Below are 17,468 nucleotides of genomic sequence, written 5' to 3'. Positions count from 1 at the left end.
AGAACCAGGACTAAAAGTATTATTGATCCCGGGTCCAATAATAACCGGGACTAATGTGTTGGAACAAAGCCCCTTTCTGTAGTAGTGAACCTGGAATTTCAATGGAAGACAATGAAGAAAATAATAATGATGATAACATCTCAGACTGGGCTCACTTGTATGAAGCGGGTGCCTTTGAAGATGAACCAATCCATGAGACAGAAGAAAATGCTGCAAAAGAACAACCATCTGACGAACTAGGTAAGGTTTTAGTTGACGCACACAGAGACTCTGAAACTTTGAAGGAGTCAAAGAAGTTTGAGAAGATGTTGGTGTGGCGGAACCACCCAAAAACTACTGGGCCCGGGTGCACTGATCTTTGTTGCTAAGGAACTCTGACCCAAATTGGCACTCACCGGTAGTTCCTCAAGTGAAGCCTCGATAAAAGCCACACTATTCTAGGATCAGCAGACAACACTCACACGAAAGAGAGCCCAGAGATTACAACACAGAACATTTCATACATCTCAGAGTGATTGCAGCGGAAAGGAAATTTATTACAAACCATGCTCAGAGTAGCGAAGTACTACAGAGTTCGAAACTACACAAATTATTCAAGTATCAAAGTCTTAGCGGAAGTAATAAAACATCTAACGAAAGAAAGTGACGTATCGATAAATCCCATACAAAAAGCGTCACTCAGTGGGAGGGTAGTCAGCACCAGCTGAAGGGCCATCCCACTCAACAGACCACCCCGGAGGCAAGGTACACGGCCAAGTAAGACTTGCAAACATATCTTCGAAGTTAGTACCTGAAAAACAGTGCCACAAGCAAGGCTGAGTATACTAATACTCAGCAAGACTTACCCGTCACCGGATATAACATAGTCCGATAACTAGACATGCAAGGCTTTTTGGTTGGTGGGGTTTGTTTTGAAAAAAATGCCACTAAGAGTTGATCCTTATTTTCAGATTTTATTTAGCCATTTTCTAGTTAGATTAGCCATTCTAAGTTTGCATCTAACTCTACACAAATATGGTAGAGCAATCATTTAAGCAACCAGCAGTATTACCATCATCAGATTCCACTTGTTACTCTGTGTGACCGAAAACGTTAAGCAATCTCATGCCGTGAGAGGCGGACGATTCCGAATCGAATTTCAACCTGGCCAGGGGAACCTAACACACACGCATGTGTATCGACGCCGCTTTCGCCCACGCAACTTTTCCCCTTTCTTTCCAGTCCGTGGATCCGGGGCACCCTCCCCGACTACAGAGTCCGACCACTCTGCACCCGTATGTCGCGACAAAAATATAAACCCTACTTCTACCAAGAGGGTGCAAAGGTCGTTCCACTCGCCGGTCCAATCAGGTACTTAAGCTTACCGATTACCATATTTCTCGGCATGTGGCTAGTACTTTCAAGCGCTTAACGAAATGAGCCACACACCGGAACCTTAACCATTTTTGACTACACCAGCGGGTTATCGCCACTACACAACCCCGCCCGTTGTCCTTATATTTCAGTAGGAATTAAGGTCAGTAAAATTCCTATTTGCTCGCGAGAGGAAGGAAACCCCTCGACTTCTACCGTACCTAATTAGCATGGCAACTAGTCGATAAAAAGATCCGGGTATTAAACATAGGTACCTAGGGATCATGCATCTAAGGTTTTCGATCAACTCCTAGAAAACGTAAATGCGCAATAAAATTATTACAACATATACAAATAGTTAGATGAATATAATGCGTAAAATAATGGGATTATGCACCGGGGCTTGCCTTCTTGGGCACTGTCAAACCGAGAGTCTTCTGGGGCTTGGCCCAAGTCTTGAGATAAGTTAGCACAGTTCAAATTAACCTCCTGATCAAAACGAGAGTCCGCGGGCACCAACTCGTAATCACCGTCGAGTAGATTTACCGTTTCTATATGCATGCAGAAATGATATTGTTACAACATGATATAAACATATTTCTTTCCTTCACTATAAAGTTGTAGTCCAGTATAGCATGTGTTTGTTGTGGTGGTCTTAGTTAACTTTATTTTCTGGGCAATCGTTTATAGAGTAGTTCTCAAATTCACTTTACTTCATAAAAGAGCTGTGTGGCGGGTTTTATATTAAATGTAAACACCTAGTTGTTTGACTATTTAACTTCATAAGTTAGGATTAGTTTCTGGAGCTACAATTTTTATGTAAGGTACTTCATCTACTCAGCTACTCTCAGTAAAAATTTCAAGTAAAAACAATAAAGCATCTAGCCACGAAAAAAATCCAAAACTGAGCATGTACTAATGAAGATGTATTTATCTAGACTAAACTACACTAGCTCTGGAGTTCAAAATTTAACAACATCAACTAGACACGATGTGTGCTGAACTGTAATTTTTCTAAATTTAATCTGCGCACATAACAGGAGATATAAAATCGGCAAATTTAACATGCATTGATCAATTTTAAATTCTACAAAGAGTTCTACCTGGTTTCTGCACATAAAACTTTTACCAGATCTTACTTTCTATCTAAACATGCTGTAGTAAACATATGAAGCATTTTCATCACAATTATAAATATCAAGGAATAAAACAATGTATACACATGCATTATTATTCGAATTAGCAAATGTCTAGTAAAGCAAGTCAAACTTTTTATATAGCATCTACACACACGGTTTAGTAAGGGGAGAAAAAATTATGAGCATTGAAGCACTATTATTACCAGGACAAAAATAACAAATCTATTCATGGCATAACATGCACATTTTGTATCTACCGTTATTTTCATCAGATGGATCTCAAATTTTGTAGACATACATTTATGACTTAAAGAGAGCCCCACAAATATTATCAGATTTTTCTACGCAAAGGAACTATTTATCACAATAAAGCCTACTTATCAAGCACTAACTCAAATATATAGTTAAACTGATCTAAAATTTCTCAAACTTGCACAACAGTAAGGTTTTAGTGACATGCATACAAGGAAAAACTTTCATACACAGAAGCTCATTATTTCTACCAGCATTAATACATGAGCAAGGAAAAAGTTTCATACACAGAACGTCATTATTTCTACCAGCATTAATACATGAGCAATACTAGTAGATTTAAGAATCTTGGAGTTTTGAGCCAGTAAATGTTGTCCCTTTGTGTTCAAATTTTTACCAGCGACTAGAAACAATACAATACACATTCTAGAAAAAAAAACCATCCATAGTTACTGAGCACAACACCTAGAACAAACATAGCCCATTTAATCTAATCTTTTTCGTAGATTAAAATGTGGACATATTCTAAAGATGTGCATGTAACAAAACTTGTAGATCTTGTAACAAGGATTCCAAAACAATTGGATTTGTATTTTTCTTATTTTTCTACGAATTTCTAAGCATTTTCAAAGTTTACTGTTTTGGATTCTATAGTTCATGTATATTTTTCACTTAGGACCCTGATTTTTTGTTTCCTTTAACTTGAGGTCCCTGGTGGAGATGAGTAAACAGAGGAGGAACGGCGGGACCATTTCCGGCGAGGTCTGGCCCCGGAGGTGAGGGGAAAGTTGGGGTAAAGTGAGAGGGGCTAAAGCCGCACCTAATGGTGGTCTTGGGAGGAGCGGAGGTGGTTCGCAGCGGCGGCTCCACGGAGAGGGGCGGACGGCGGCGGGTCTGCTCTGGCTCGGTGGTGCTCCGGCGACGGAAGGAAGGGGTGGTCGGGCTGGGAAAGTTCACTGGGTCTAGGGCGATCCGTTCAGGGGGTTGGTTTGGGGAGAGAGTGGCTGGAGAAGGGACTCCGCGGCGAGCCGAGCTCGGCAGCCATGGCGAGGAGGCTGGGGCACTCTAGGCGGCGCAGGGGATGTGGCGCCTTTTATAGGCGCGAGGGGGAGGAGGACCAGCTGGCAAGTGATGTTGTGGTGTCTTGGGAGGTTGATTCTGCCAGGGAGGGCGACGTCGAGGTGGCGGGGCTGCGCGACGCCGTCGGCGGCGTGTCACGCAGGGGCGTCGGCCGGGGCGCGTGGCGTACGGAGAAGAAGCCAGGGCGGAGCGGTTTTGGCCCAACCCGTGGGCGCGGGGTGGTATTGGCCGGGTGCGCGGCGCGTGGCCGGGACAGGTGGCGCCAGCGGCGTATGGCGCGCCTATAGGCACGGGGCAGGGAAGCTAGATGTAGGAGATGAAGGCAGGGGCAATTTCGTAAATAAATCAAAGTTCAAAAATCAGTTCTGTAATTTCAAATTTTCTCCCTCTTCTTGGCCTCAAATGAAAAAGTGTTGAATACCACTTTTGCTCAGTTTTTTGAGATCTACAACTTTCATGTTATGCACTTTTTCATTCGAGCAGTGGTTTGAGAGTTATTTTATAATTTCAAAAACTTCCATTTAAAGTACTTATCATTCTATGTGAATTTTGGCACTTTTACTCCTAGGCTTCAACTAGGCTTTTGTTTAACATGACATGGTGAATATGTATTTTCATTTTCCTATGCATAAGTGCATTGGTTTAAAAGTTATTTTTAACTTCCTTATTACTAGAAATTGAACTCCCGTTTATTGGAATGTTTAAATTTTGAATTAGCAAAATGTTTTTTTAAATTAAACTATGTGCCCCAAAAAGATGAGTGTGTCTTTATTCTACATTTTTGTGACCAGTTGAGTATGAAAGTTCAAGAATATTAAAGGAACAAGTTTTATATCCACACATACTCATATACAAGGATGCATTATTGTTTTGTATAAATATTTGACATTATGTGCTAAAGGAATGTCTAATCCTTTGTTTGAATTTTTATTTTGTTCCATTACTCTGAGTTGTCATTTGAGAATTAAGTGAATACTAAATATTTTCTTATTGGACCTCTGAGGTAAGTATGGTCTCTATGTCTTCTTTTCTTTAAAAAGATTTTCAAGATTTCAAAACTATTTGTTTGTTGACTAATTGTGGCATTATTTTATTATTTGGTTTGAACTAGTAGATCTTCACAAATCATGAATGGTTCCATTAACCATTTCATGTGATGGTTTTCTAGTTTGAATTTGATTTGCAAAGAAAGTTTATAGATCATTATGAAAGATGTATTTTAGTGCCTTACTCCCACTCTTGTCAAGTCAAGTTTAAAAGTGTACCAAAAATTGTTTTTCAAGCACATTGCACTCAAACACATGCACTCATACATTTACACACGAGTTTGCAAGAACTAGACATAGGGTTCTTATTTAAGTTTTCTTAGCTCATTTGTGTGTGAAGTTATGTTAATTGCCTGACTTTGGTTAAACTGACACATGAGGTGTCACAGCCTACCCCCCTTAAAAGGAATCTCGTCCCGAGATTCAAGTAAATATGTTAAGTGTGGACAGTGTGTGTGCCTTTGGTTGGTGAAACCAGAAGGTAGACATTATTACCGACTTCGAGTTGCAAAGGTTTTCTTCTTTTTATCCAAATAACTCATTTGGCTAGAGTGGGTAGCTTTAATATTTTCTAGTATTATCTTTGCTGGTTATTTTTCCTAATTATCAAGTCTGGTCCAAATATTTAGTGGTCTTCGGTTTGCGACAAACTCAGAGGAGTTTGACACCTTTGACTATACGAGGCTTTAATAGTGCCATTTTCAATCTTGCTTGATAGTTGGGTGAGAACTCTGCTAGAAACGGGCAATTGTCTTCATGGTTGTCATAATGAATGATGTAAGATCTTAGCATGTCTTTTAAGTTTTGGTCCACTTTTCAGTTTGGCCGTCGGTTCGAGGATGATAAGCTGAACTTCGGATCAGTTTGGTGATAGGAGAAGATTGCAAGGGATTTCCCAAAAAGTGTGCTAGGAGTTGAGCACCACTATTGAATTTAATTGTATGTGGTATAATATGTAGACCACAATATGATCAAGAGGAATACCGGTACACTTCTTGGTAGTATGAATAGTGTGTAATTGAAGAAAAGGTCGGTTGTCGATAATGATCCATATGGAATCAAGCCTTGGAGAGGTGCTTGGCAAACCAATCAAGAAATCCATAATCGGCAAAAGTTGGAGTGCAACGCGTATTTATAAGTGGTCTCGGTATAGCATTATGAGATATATTTAGCGAGAAATTTTGCCTAGGGTCTTGATATATTTCGTTAATACCCAAGTGATTGAAAACCTTTGGAGAGAGATGACCTATCAAGAATTGGTTTTCAGAGATCATGATTCATTTTATCCACTATGGAGATTCGAGCGATAAAATTATATCCTTATCGTAGTAAAACATTTAGGCTTCTCCATTATTTAGAAGAGCTTGTGCTTGACGATTTTCTCAGGACAGATTCTGGGTAGTTGATAGAATTGATCATAACTGAGGAATCCAAGGTCCTAAAATTCTCAAATTTTTTTGGTAGGTTCCTAAGATAATTGTAATCATTTCCTCTAGTCAACTCCAACTCCGAAACAAAGCTTAAGATAGTCAAATCCTTAAGTGTTTGCAGGAAGGTTGACCCAGATTTCAGACTGAACATAGGGATAGTATTTTGACTGTAAGTACTAAACCACTTGAAAAAAAATTCTCAACATTTTTCATTACCTTCTAGACTCAGTTATCCACAACATTCATGTTTAACGTTTTCTCAGGAATAGCTTTTAAGTGTGTCGAAAAATTCATGTGGCCAGACTGCTACAAGTTGATAGAATTATAGGGGTTTACCAAAACACAGAATTTTGTGGGTTAAACTTCTCTAAAAATTTTCAAATTTTTAAACCAGTAAGGAGATTTGTTTTAATACATTTGGTTCCACAGGCTCAACTTATTTTGAGGTAGTTGATCAGGTCTAAAAATTTGGGTTTCTGTTCTGTACCTGCCGGTCCACTTATATCTGACAGCTTTCTAGTATGGAGATCTTATTCTTCGGTAGAAACAAACTTTTCTCAAGACATCCTTGCTCAAGATAATTTAATGGAGTTGGTAGATGTTTTAAGAAAAAAAATGCACACTAGTTCAATGCCATGATGTATTATGGAGATGCCAACATGCCATGGGATTGATGATACACAATGACAACTTAAGATGCAGATAGGTGGCTTGCATTTAGTTTATGCACTCATGGTATGGATAGGATGATGCAATGCAGGACACGATGACCATACTTGAGATAGCGATGCATAGGCTTGATGCATTTGTCCAATGCTAGTTGGTTGATGCGCGGGTCATGGTGTGTAACTGTTGATGCACATGGTTTAGATGCATGATGTGGCATATCTGTTTGGTAGGATGATCATGCATATGGCATGTGGTGCTCAGGATGCAATGTAGGTTAGCTACTGGAAGGTCAGGCAAGTACTCTTAATTTTTGTTGAACCAAAATAGAACTCAAACAAATCAACACATTATTCAGGTTGTGAGAAAATAGATTGCCACGGAGTCGCTATCACAGACCAAGATACCAGCACGCACCTAGTAGCACAATCGTGTTGCGGTAGCACACACGAGGCCCTAGGTTCCGTCGCGGAACATTAGGTTAGTGACGAACACCACGACAAGGTAAAAACATAGCAACCCAATTAATGCTTGTGGCAAGAAAGGAAGATGAAGAGCCAGATAATAGTCACAATTCCTTCCCAGATGCATATGTGATTTAAATCGTGGGAATGTAATAACAATGCATCATTAGTACATTTGCTACAAGTATTGCATGAATGTTGCAGTCATGATTATGCATGATATTCTTGCATTTTTGTGCACCTATTTTTAGTTTTCAAAAGACCCATTTGAGCAAGAAGGGCAATGAGAATTCCTTCAACTCGTCCAAGTAAAAACACTTTTAGTCATCCATTATTTCTTTTGGTCTTTTCTTGAGCTCTTGATAACCAACATCCAGAGGTTGGTGGAGAATGTACTTCAAAAATATGGAAGGCTTAACACCAGCAATATGGTCCCTAACATTTTTATGATTCAAAGGATAGATGTGCAGAGGAGTAGAATTTGAAAGGCATGGTTAACCGAACGTGTAGGAGGCTGCAGGTTACAAGAAAATTCATAACTCGCGTTCCGTTCATCCAGATGCCTTGAATCCTTGACAGGAGTTAGATAATTTCGTGTGCTACAACTTTGGTAGTCAACTCAGAAGCCAATTCTAAGAGTAAGATGGTCGAAAAATTCCATTACTACACCTCTGGTTTTCTAGACAGAGTCTCGGTATTTAGGGCATAAATCCTGCTATAAATATCCAATGAAGTTGAAATTTTGTAGGCATATAGCTTAGGATGTTTGGAGAAACTTTGGTATTCAACCCCAAGGCTGGAACAATGGTTAAAATGGTTGAAATATTCAGTCTTTGCTTCTCTATTCTGGCTGTTTTTCAGCAGGCCGGGCGATAATGTTTTTTCTATAGCTTGGGGTGTACTAGTCCTAAGAATTTGAAAATTTGTGAGAACCTAGATCATGTAATTTGTGACCACTTTGGTATTCAACTCATATCCAAGAAGAGTCATCTGCAAGGGTGAAAATTTTTGCAATATCCCGTAGGGTTTAGACTAGATAATGAGAGTTCAATTGTTCCGGAAGCAAACTTAGAGTTTCATAACTCGAAATTTAGGGGTCCAAAATTTTTTAAAATTTTTCTAAGACATGTATTAAGTAATTGTGCACAACTTTTACAGTCAAGACTAAGTCTAATTAAAACCTTATGATGGTCTTTTCCTTAAAAGTTTTCCTCACTGGATGTGCAGGAAATTCAGCAAACAGAGAGCTAGTGTTTTCTAAACCCAGGACAATATACTTGGTCAAAAATTCTCAAACTTTTACAGAAGATGACCAAGGTAGTGAGAAAAATTTCATCTAGTCGACACTAAGGCCAGTTTAGAACCTAACAAGGTGATGTGCTCAAGGTTTGGAAGTGATGTAAAACCAGAAAACAGATTGTCCAGAGAGTGAGTAATTTGACCATATCTACCAAACCACTTAACAAAGATAATTCAAAATTTTACAGTGAGTTTTTCATCAAGTTACCTACGACTTTCGTGTTGAACAATTTTTCAGATAAGCAACTTAAGATTGTCGAAAAATTCACTTTAGACAGATTGCTCTAATTTGACAGATTTGCAGAAGGTTACTATAAATTTGAAAACACTAAGGTAGAGAACTTCAAAAATTCTCAAATTTTTTTACAAGAGTTTGATAACTTAGGGAACATCATTTCATCTTACTACCCCAGGTTGATTTGAATAATTTAACAGACGGTTAAAATTCGTGGAAACCAATTTCCCTGAATTTGCAGACTATCTAGATGCTACTTAGGATAGGGTTTTAGCCGATTTGATTGCGATTTCTTCCAAAGATTTCTTTGCTAACAATTTTGAGGATGAATGCAGAACCTATCTGTCCTCACCAAGGAAAAGAATTGCCAAGTAACCTTGGTCTTACACAAATGACTTTGGTGGCATACATATTACGTCTCTCACTATGTAGCTACTTGATATAGCTAGATAGCCTAGGATTCGATTTCGAGTTAGCGTACCTGCAAAAAATTGACAATATATAAATTGAACCTTCCGTGCCAGCACTCACGAAAGCGTTCCCATACATTACCGATCACTATAGAAATGGCATCCATACCATTACCGCCGTATGGACAACGTTAAGCATACGTTATCGAAACAACGTATTGACTGAGTACCGTCTTCGATGGGGAATTGAATTCCAATTTCGAACCATTACTCCCCATATAATAAACCGAAGTTGGTATATGGGCAGCAGCTCAAGTAGGCCACTGCTTGAGCTCCAGCGTTCGGCTCGCATCAACGACGGGAAGGTCAGACTCTCTCAGCTGACTGAGTAAGCATACCTCCGCAGCGACGTCTTAATACAGAATTTAAATTGCAGAATTTAAATACTGGAAAGTAATGTGCTGGAAGTTAGCCATACAATATAAGCCACCTGATTATACCCATAAGATCCCCTAGGGCTTTACGTTCTAGACTTGTCCTTGGAGATCCTAAACTCTTTAAAAAACTTTAGTAGTTTTGAAGTCAAGTTTTAATTTGTTGTTTTGAAAACCGAGGCTGCCATCTCTGGTAGGCTGTCTGCGAGCTCTGATGCCAGCTGTGGTGGAACCACCCCAAAACTACTGGGCCCGGGTGCACTGATCTTTGTTCCTCGAGTGAAGCCTCGATAAAAGCCACACTATTCCAGGATCAGTAGACAACACTCACACGAAGGTGAGCCCAGAGATTACAACACAAAACATTTCATACATCTCAGAGTGATTGCAGCGGAAAGGAAATTTATTACAAACCATGCTCAGAGTAGTGAAGTACTATAGAGTTCGAAACTACACAAATTATTCAAGTGTCAAAGTCTCAGCGGAAGTAATAAAACATCTAACGAAAGAAAGTGACGTATCGATAAATCCCATACGAAAAGCATCACTCAGTGGGAGGGTGGTTAGCACCAGCTGAAGGGCCATCCCACTCAACAAACTAGCCCGGAGGCAAGGTACACGGCCAAGTAAGACTTGCAAACAGATCTTCGAAGTTAGTACCTGAAAAACAGTGCCACAAACAAGGCTGAGTATACTAATACTCAGCAAGACTTACCTGTCACCGGATATAACATAGTCCGATAACTAGACATGCAAGGCTTTTTGCTTGGTGGGGTTTATTTTGCCAAAAACGCCACTAAGAGTTGATCCTTATTTTCAGATTTTATTTATCTATTTTCTAGTTAGATTAACCATTCTAAGTTTGCATCTAACTCTACGCAAACATGGTAGAGCAATCATTTAAGCAACCAGCAGTATTACCATCATCAGATTCCACTTGTTACTCTGTGTGATTGAAAACGTTAAGCAATCTCATGCCGTGAGAGGCGAACGATTCCGAATTTAATTTCAACCTGGCCAGGGGAACCTAACACACACACATGGGGATCGACGCCGCTTTCGCCCACGCAACTTTTCCCCTTTCTTTCCAGTCCGTGGATCCGGGGCACCCTCCCCGACTACAGAGTCCGACCACTCTGCACCCGTATGTCACGATAAAAATATAAACCCTACTTCTACCAAGAGGGTGCAAAGGTCGTTCCACTCGTCGGTCCAATCAGGTACTTAAGCTTACCGATTACCATATTTCTCGGCATGTGGCTAGTACTTTCAAACGCTTAACGAAATGAGCCACACACCGCGACCTTAACCATTTTTGACTACACCAGCGGGGTATCACCACTACACAACCCCGCCCGTTGTCCTTATATTTCAGCAGAAATTAAAGTCAGTAAAATTCCTATTTGCTCGCGAGAGGCAGGAAACCCCTCGACTTCTACCGTACCTAATTAGCATGGCAACTAGTCGATAAAAAGATCCGGGTATCAAACATAGGTACCTATGGATCATGCATCTAAGGTTTTCGATCAACTCCTAGAAAACATAAATGCGCAATAAAATTATTACAACATATACAAATAGTTAGATGAATATAATGCATAAAATAATGAGATTATGCACCGGGGCTTGCCTTCTTGGGCACTGTCAAACCAAGAGTCTTCTGGGGCTTGGCCCAGGTCTTGAGATAAGTTAGCACAGTTCAAATTAACCTCCTGATCAAAACGAGAGTCAGCGGAGCAACTCGTAATCACCGTCGAGTAGATTTACCGTTTCTATATGCATGCAGAAATGATATTGTTACAACATGATATAAACATATTTCTTTCCTTCACTATAAAGTTGTTGTCCAGTATAGCATGTGTTTATTGTGGTGGTCTTAGTTAACTTTATTTTCTGGGCAATCGTTTATATAGTAGTTCTTAAATTCACTTTACTTCATAAAAGAGCTGTGTGGCGGGTTTTATATTAAATGTAAATACCTAGTTGTTTGACTATTTAACTTCATAACTTAGGATTAGTTTCTGGAGCTACAATTTTTATGTAAGGTACTTCATCTACTCATCTACTCCCAGTAAAAATTTCAAGTGAAACCAATAAAGCATCTAGCAACGAAAATTATCCAAAACTGAGCATGTACTAATGAATATGCATTTATCCAGACTAAACTACACTAGCTCTGGAGTTCAAAATTTAACAGCATCAACTAGACACGATGTGTGGTGAACTGTAATTTTTCCAAATTTAATCTGCGCACATAACAGGAGATATAAAATCGGCAAATTTAACATGCATTGATCAAACTTAAATTCTACAAAGAGTTCTACCAGGTTTCTGCAGATAAAACTTTTACCAGATCTTACTTTCTATCTAGACATGCTGTAGTAAAAATATGAAGCATTTTCATCACAATTATAAATATCAAGGAATAAAACAATATATACACATGCATTATTATTCGAATTAAAATATGTAGTAAAGCATGTCAAACTTTTTCTATAGTATCTACACACACTGTTTACTAATGGGAGAAAAAATCATGAGCATTCAAGCATTATTGTTACCAGGACAAATAAACAAATCTATTCATGGCATAACATGCACATTTTGTATCTACCGTTATGGTCATCAGATGGATCTCAAATTTTGTAGGCATGCATTTATGACTCAAAGAGAGTCCCACAAATATTATCAGATTTTTCTACGCAAAGTAACTACTTATCAGAATAAAGCCTACTTATCAAGCATTAACTCAAATATATAGTTAAACTGATCTAAAATTTCTCAAACTTGCGCAACAGTAAGGTTTTAGTGACATGCATACAAGAAAAAAGTTTCATACACAGAACCTCATTATTTCTACCAGCATTAATACATGAGCAATACTAGTAGATTAAGGAATCTTGGAGTTTTGAGCTAGTAAATGATGTCCCTTTGTGTTCAAATTTTTACCAGCGACTAGAAACAATACAATACACATTCTAGAAAAAAAATCATCCATAGTTAGTGAGCACAACTCCTAGAACAAACATAGCCCATTTAATCTAATCTTTTTTAGATTAAAATGTGGACAGATTCTAAAGATATGCATGTAACAAAACTTGTAGATCTTGTAACAAGGATTCGAAAACATTTGGATTTATATTTTTTGATTTTTCTACGAATTTCTAGACATTTTCAAAGTTTACTGTTTTGGATTCTATAGTTCATGTATATTTTTCACTTAGGACCCTGAATTTCTGTTTCTTTTAACTTGAAGTCCCTGGCGGAGATGAGTAAACTGAGGAGGAATGGCGGGGCGATTTCCGGTGGGGTCCGGCCCCGGAGGTGAGGGGAAAGTTGGGGTAAAGTGAGAGGGGCTAAAGCCGCACCTAATGGTGGTCTTGGGAGGAGCGGAGGTGGTCCGCAGCGGCGCCTCCACGTAGAGGGGCGGACGGCGGCGGGTCTGCTCTGGCTCGGTGGTGCTCTGGCGATGGATTGAAGGGGCGGTCGGGCTGGGAAAATTCACTGGGTCTAGGGCGATCTGTTCATGGGGTTGGTTTGGGGAGAGAGTGGCTGGAGAAGGGACTCTGCGGCGAGCCGAGCTCGGCAACCATGGCAAGGAGGCTGGGGCACTCTAGGCGCGCGCAGGGGATGTGGCGCCTTTTATAGGCTCGAGGGGGAGGAGGACCAGCTGGCAAGCAATGTTGTGGTGTCTGGGGGAGGTTGATTCGGCCAGAAAGGGCGACGGCGAGGTGGCGGGGCTGCGCGACGCCGTCAGCAGCGTGTGACGCAGGGGCGTCGGCGGGGGCGCGTGGCGTGCGGAGAAGAAGCCAGGGCAGAGTGGTTTTGGCTCAACCCGTGGGCGCGGGGTGGTATTGGCCGGGGGCGCGGCGCGTGGCCGGGACAGGTGGCGCCGGCGGCGTATGGCGCGCCTGTAGGCAGGGAGCAGGGAAGCTAGAGGTAGGAGATGAAGGCAGGGGTAATTTTGTAAATAAATCAAAGTTCAAAAATCAGTTCTGTAATTTCAAATTTTCTCCCTCTTCTTTGCCTCAAATGAAAAAGTGTTGAATACCACTTTTGCTCAGTTTTTTGAGATCTACAACTTTCATGTTATGCACTTTTCATTCGAGCAGTGATTTGAGAGTTATTTAATTATTTCAAAAACTGCCATTTAAAGTACTTATCATTCTATGTGAATTTTGGCACTTTTACTCCTAGGCTTCAACTAGGCTTTTGTTTAACTTGACTTGGTGAATATGTATATTCATTTTCCTATGCATAAGTGCATTGGTTTGAAAGTTATTTTTAACTTCCTTATTACAAGAAATTGAACTCCTGTTTATTTGAATGTTTAAATTTTGAATTAGCAAAAAGTTTTTTTAAATTAAACTATGTGCCCCAAAAATATGAGTGTGTCTTTATTCTAAATTTTTGTGACCAGTTGAGCATGAAAGTTCAAGAATATTAAAGGAACAAGTTTTATATCCACACATACTCATATACAAGGATGCATTATTGTTTTGTATAAATATTTGACATTATGTGCTAAAGGAATGTCTAATCCTTTGTTCGAATTTTTATTTTGTTCCATTACTCTGAGTTGTCATTTGAGAATTAAGTGAATACTAAATATTTTCTTATTGGACCTCCGAGGTAAGTATGGTCTCTATGTCTTCTTTTCTTTAAAAATATTTTCAAGATTTCAAAACTATTTGTTTGTTGACTAATTGTGGCCTTATTTTATTATTTGGTTTGAACTAGTAGATCTTCACAAATCATGAATGGTTCCATTAACCATTTCATGTGATGGTTTTCCAGTTTGAATTTGATTTGCATAGAAAGTTTATAGATCATTATGAAAGTTGTATTTTAGTGCCTTGTTCCCACTCATGTCAAGTCAAGTTTAAAAGTGTACCAAAAATTGTTTTTCAAGCACATTGCACTCAAACACATGCACTCATACATTTACACACAAGTTTGCAAGAACTAGACATAGGGTTCTTATTTAAGTTTTCTTAGCTCAATTGTGTGTGAAGTTATGTTAATTGCCTGACTTTGGTTAAACTAACACATGAGGTGTCACAGTTGGAGGATCACAGGAAAATGTTGTATCTAGATTGCAAGCAGGGGTTAAAAAATTGGGTACCACACTAGAAATGTTGCAGTGGAAGGCAGCCAATGGTATTACCGATAAGGGATTTGATGACCTACTAGGAATTGTAAAGAACATGCTTCCAGAGGGGAACATACTCCCCCCTACAACGTACGAAGAAAAAAAGGTTGTTGGCCCTCTAGGGTTGGATGTACAGAAGATTCACGCATGTCCTAACGATTGTATCCTCTATCACGGTGAATACGAGGAACTGGATGCATGTCCTGTCTATGTCGCAAAGCGGTATAAGATCAGGCAAAATGATCCTAGTGATATCGATGGGGAGCCCGTAAAGAAAACATTTCCCACTAAGGTGACATGGTATTTTCCCATAATACCACGCTTGAAGCGCTTGTTCTGAAACAAAACAAATGCTAAGTTGATGCGGTGGCACAAAGAAGAGCGTAAGTAAGATCAGATGATGAGACACCCTGCAGATGGGTCTTAGTGAAGAAACATGGATAGACAATTCCTAGATTTTGACAGCGACCCAAGGAATATAAGGTTTGGTTTAAGTACAGATAGAATGAATCCATTCGGCGAGTGGGGGAGCAGTCACAGTACATGGCCTGTGACCCTTTGTATGTTCAACCTTCCTTCTTGGCTTTGCATGAAGAGGAAGTATATATTGATGCCAGTGCTTAACCAAGGCCCGAATCAATCTGGCAATGATATTGATGTGTACCTAAGACCGTTGATTGATGAACTTTTATTGTTGTGGAAGAGAGAAGGTGTACGTCTGTGGGACGAGTACAAACATGAAAATTTCAACCTCCGAGCATTGCTTTTCGTAACCATCAATGATTGGCCTGTAGTTAGCAACCTGTTCGGGCTATCGAACAAGAGATATCAGCCCTGCACCCATTGTCTAGATGAAACCGATAGCTTGTATCTAAAAAATTGTCAGAACGTTGTGTATATGGGTCATCGTCGATTTCTTCTCCTCAAACACCCATTGAGAAGGAAAGGGAAACATTTCAATGGGGAACCAGAAACTCGTGCTAAGCCAATGTTTCGTGACGGAAAGCGTGTTTTCTCGATGATAAAGTATGTTCATGTAGTGTTGGGAAAGGGTCGTGGCAACCAACAAGTTCCGAATGATGAAAACGGCCATGCACCGATGTGGAAGAAGAAGTCTATATTGTGGGAGCTACCTTATTGGGAAGTCTTGGAGGTCCGCAATGCAATTGACGTCATGCACCTGACAAAGAATCTTTGCGTGAATGTACTAGGTTTCCTGGGTACTTATGGGCGGAGAAAAGATACACTGGAAGCAAGATGTGACCTGAAAGAAATGAAACAACGAGAAGATCTTCGACATGAGATGAGAGAGAATGGACAACACTGCTTATGTCCTGCTAGCTACACTCTTAGTAAAGAGGAGAAGCAAAGCATCTTTGATTGCTTGAACAATATAAAGGTACCTTCTGGGTACTCATCAAATATACATGGAAGAATAAACATGAAAGATAAAAAGTTCACAAATTTAAAGTCTCATGACTGTCACATCCTAATGACACAATTGCTTCCAGTTGCGTTGATGGGTATTCTATTTGTAACGATCATGGCACCATTTATGCCATTTCGAGTGATTTTGGTGATCGTATGACAACGCAATCAATGGGACCAATAGTTTTGTTAAGTGAACATTTCTAGATCCTAGGGATGAAGTAAAAAGGCCATCCAAAGCAATACATGAAGAAAGAACTCAAAGAAATGTTGAATTGGATGAGTTCTGCAGAAAACAGGAGCACCGGAAGAACCGATGCATGTAGCATCAGTGCATCCGATGGTTGTCGAAAGTTCCGACGCCCTGGCATCGGTGCAAATCTGAGCACCAAATGGAAATCAAGCGAAGACCAAGTCAAGATAGCCAAGTCACCGGTTGAACTGACGGCGTCAAGCTAGGCATTGGTGCATTGGATGTACTATGTTCCAGAGACGATGTCAAGCACGCAGGAGCCAAGTCTTCAGCACCGGTTGAACCGGTGGTCCATCGGAGCATAGCACCGGTGTAATGATGTCAGCCGGAGAGAAAGAGACCAACGGCTAGTTGAGTGCTGTGAGTGACCGGTTTAACCGACACGTAGTCATCGGTTAAACTGGTGGTGTCGCAGATAGTGCGTCAAAAGCTCAACGGCTACTTCAGGTCTGAAAGTGACCGGATGAACCGACGCCGCCCCATACAAAGGCATCGGTTCATCCGATGGTATGCTGTTTTCTGCTGACCGTTGGAGCAATGGCTACAAGACTTGGTGGCCTATATATATGCCTCACCCCGGCCATTTGAAGTTTGCTGGAGTCCCAAGACATCTCATACACACCCAAGAACACCTCCAAGCCATACAAGAGCTCATTGATCATATCCTTAGGTTTTAGCACTAGCTTTGTAAAGTGTGAGTGCTAGATTAGCTCTTGAGTGAGTGAACAAGCAAGGTTGAGATCCTTGTGGCTGGTTCTAGAGTGAACCACACTTGTATTACGGTGCGCTGGCCCCTTGGAATAATTGGTGGCTCGCCGGCAAGTCAA

Source organism: Panicum virgatum, chromosome 8N (genome assembly GCF_016808335.1).
Source record: "Panicum virgatum strain AP13 chromosome 8N, P.virgatum_v5, whole genome shotgun sequence".
Lineage (NCBI taxonomy): Eukaryota > Viridiplantae > Streptophyta > Magnoliopsida > Poales > Poaceae > Panicum > Panicum virgatum.
Note: the sequence above shows the minus strand (reverse complement) of the source record.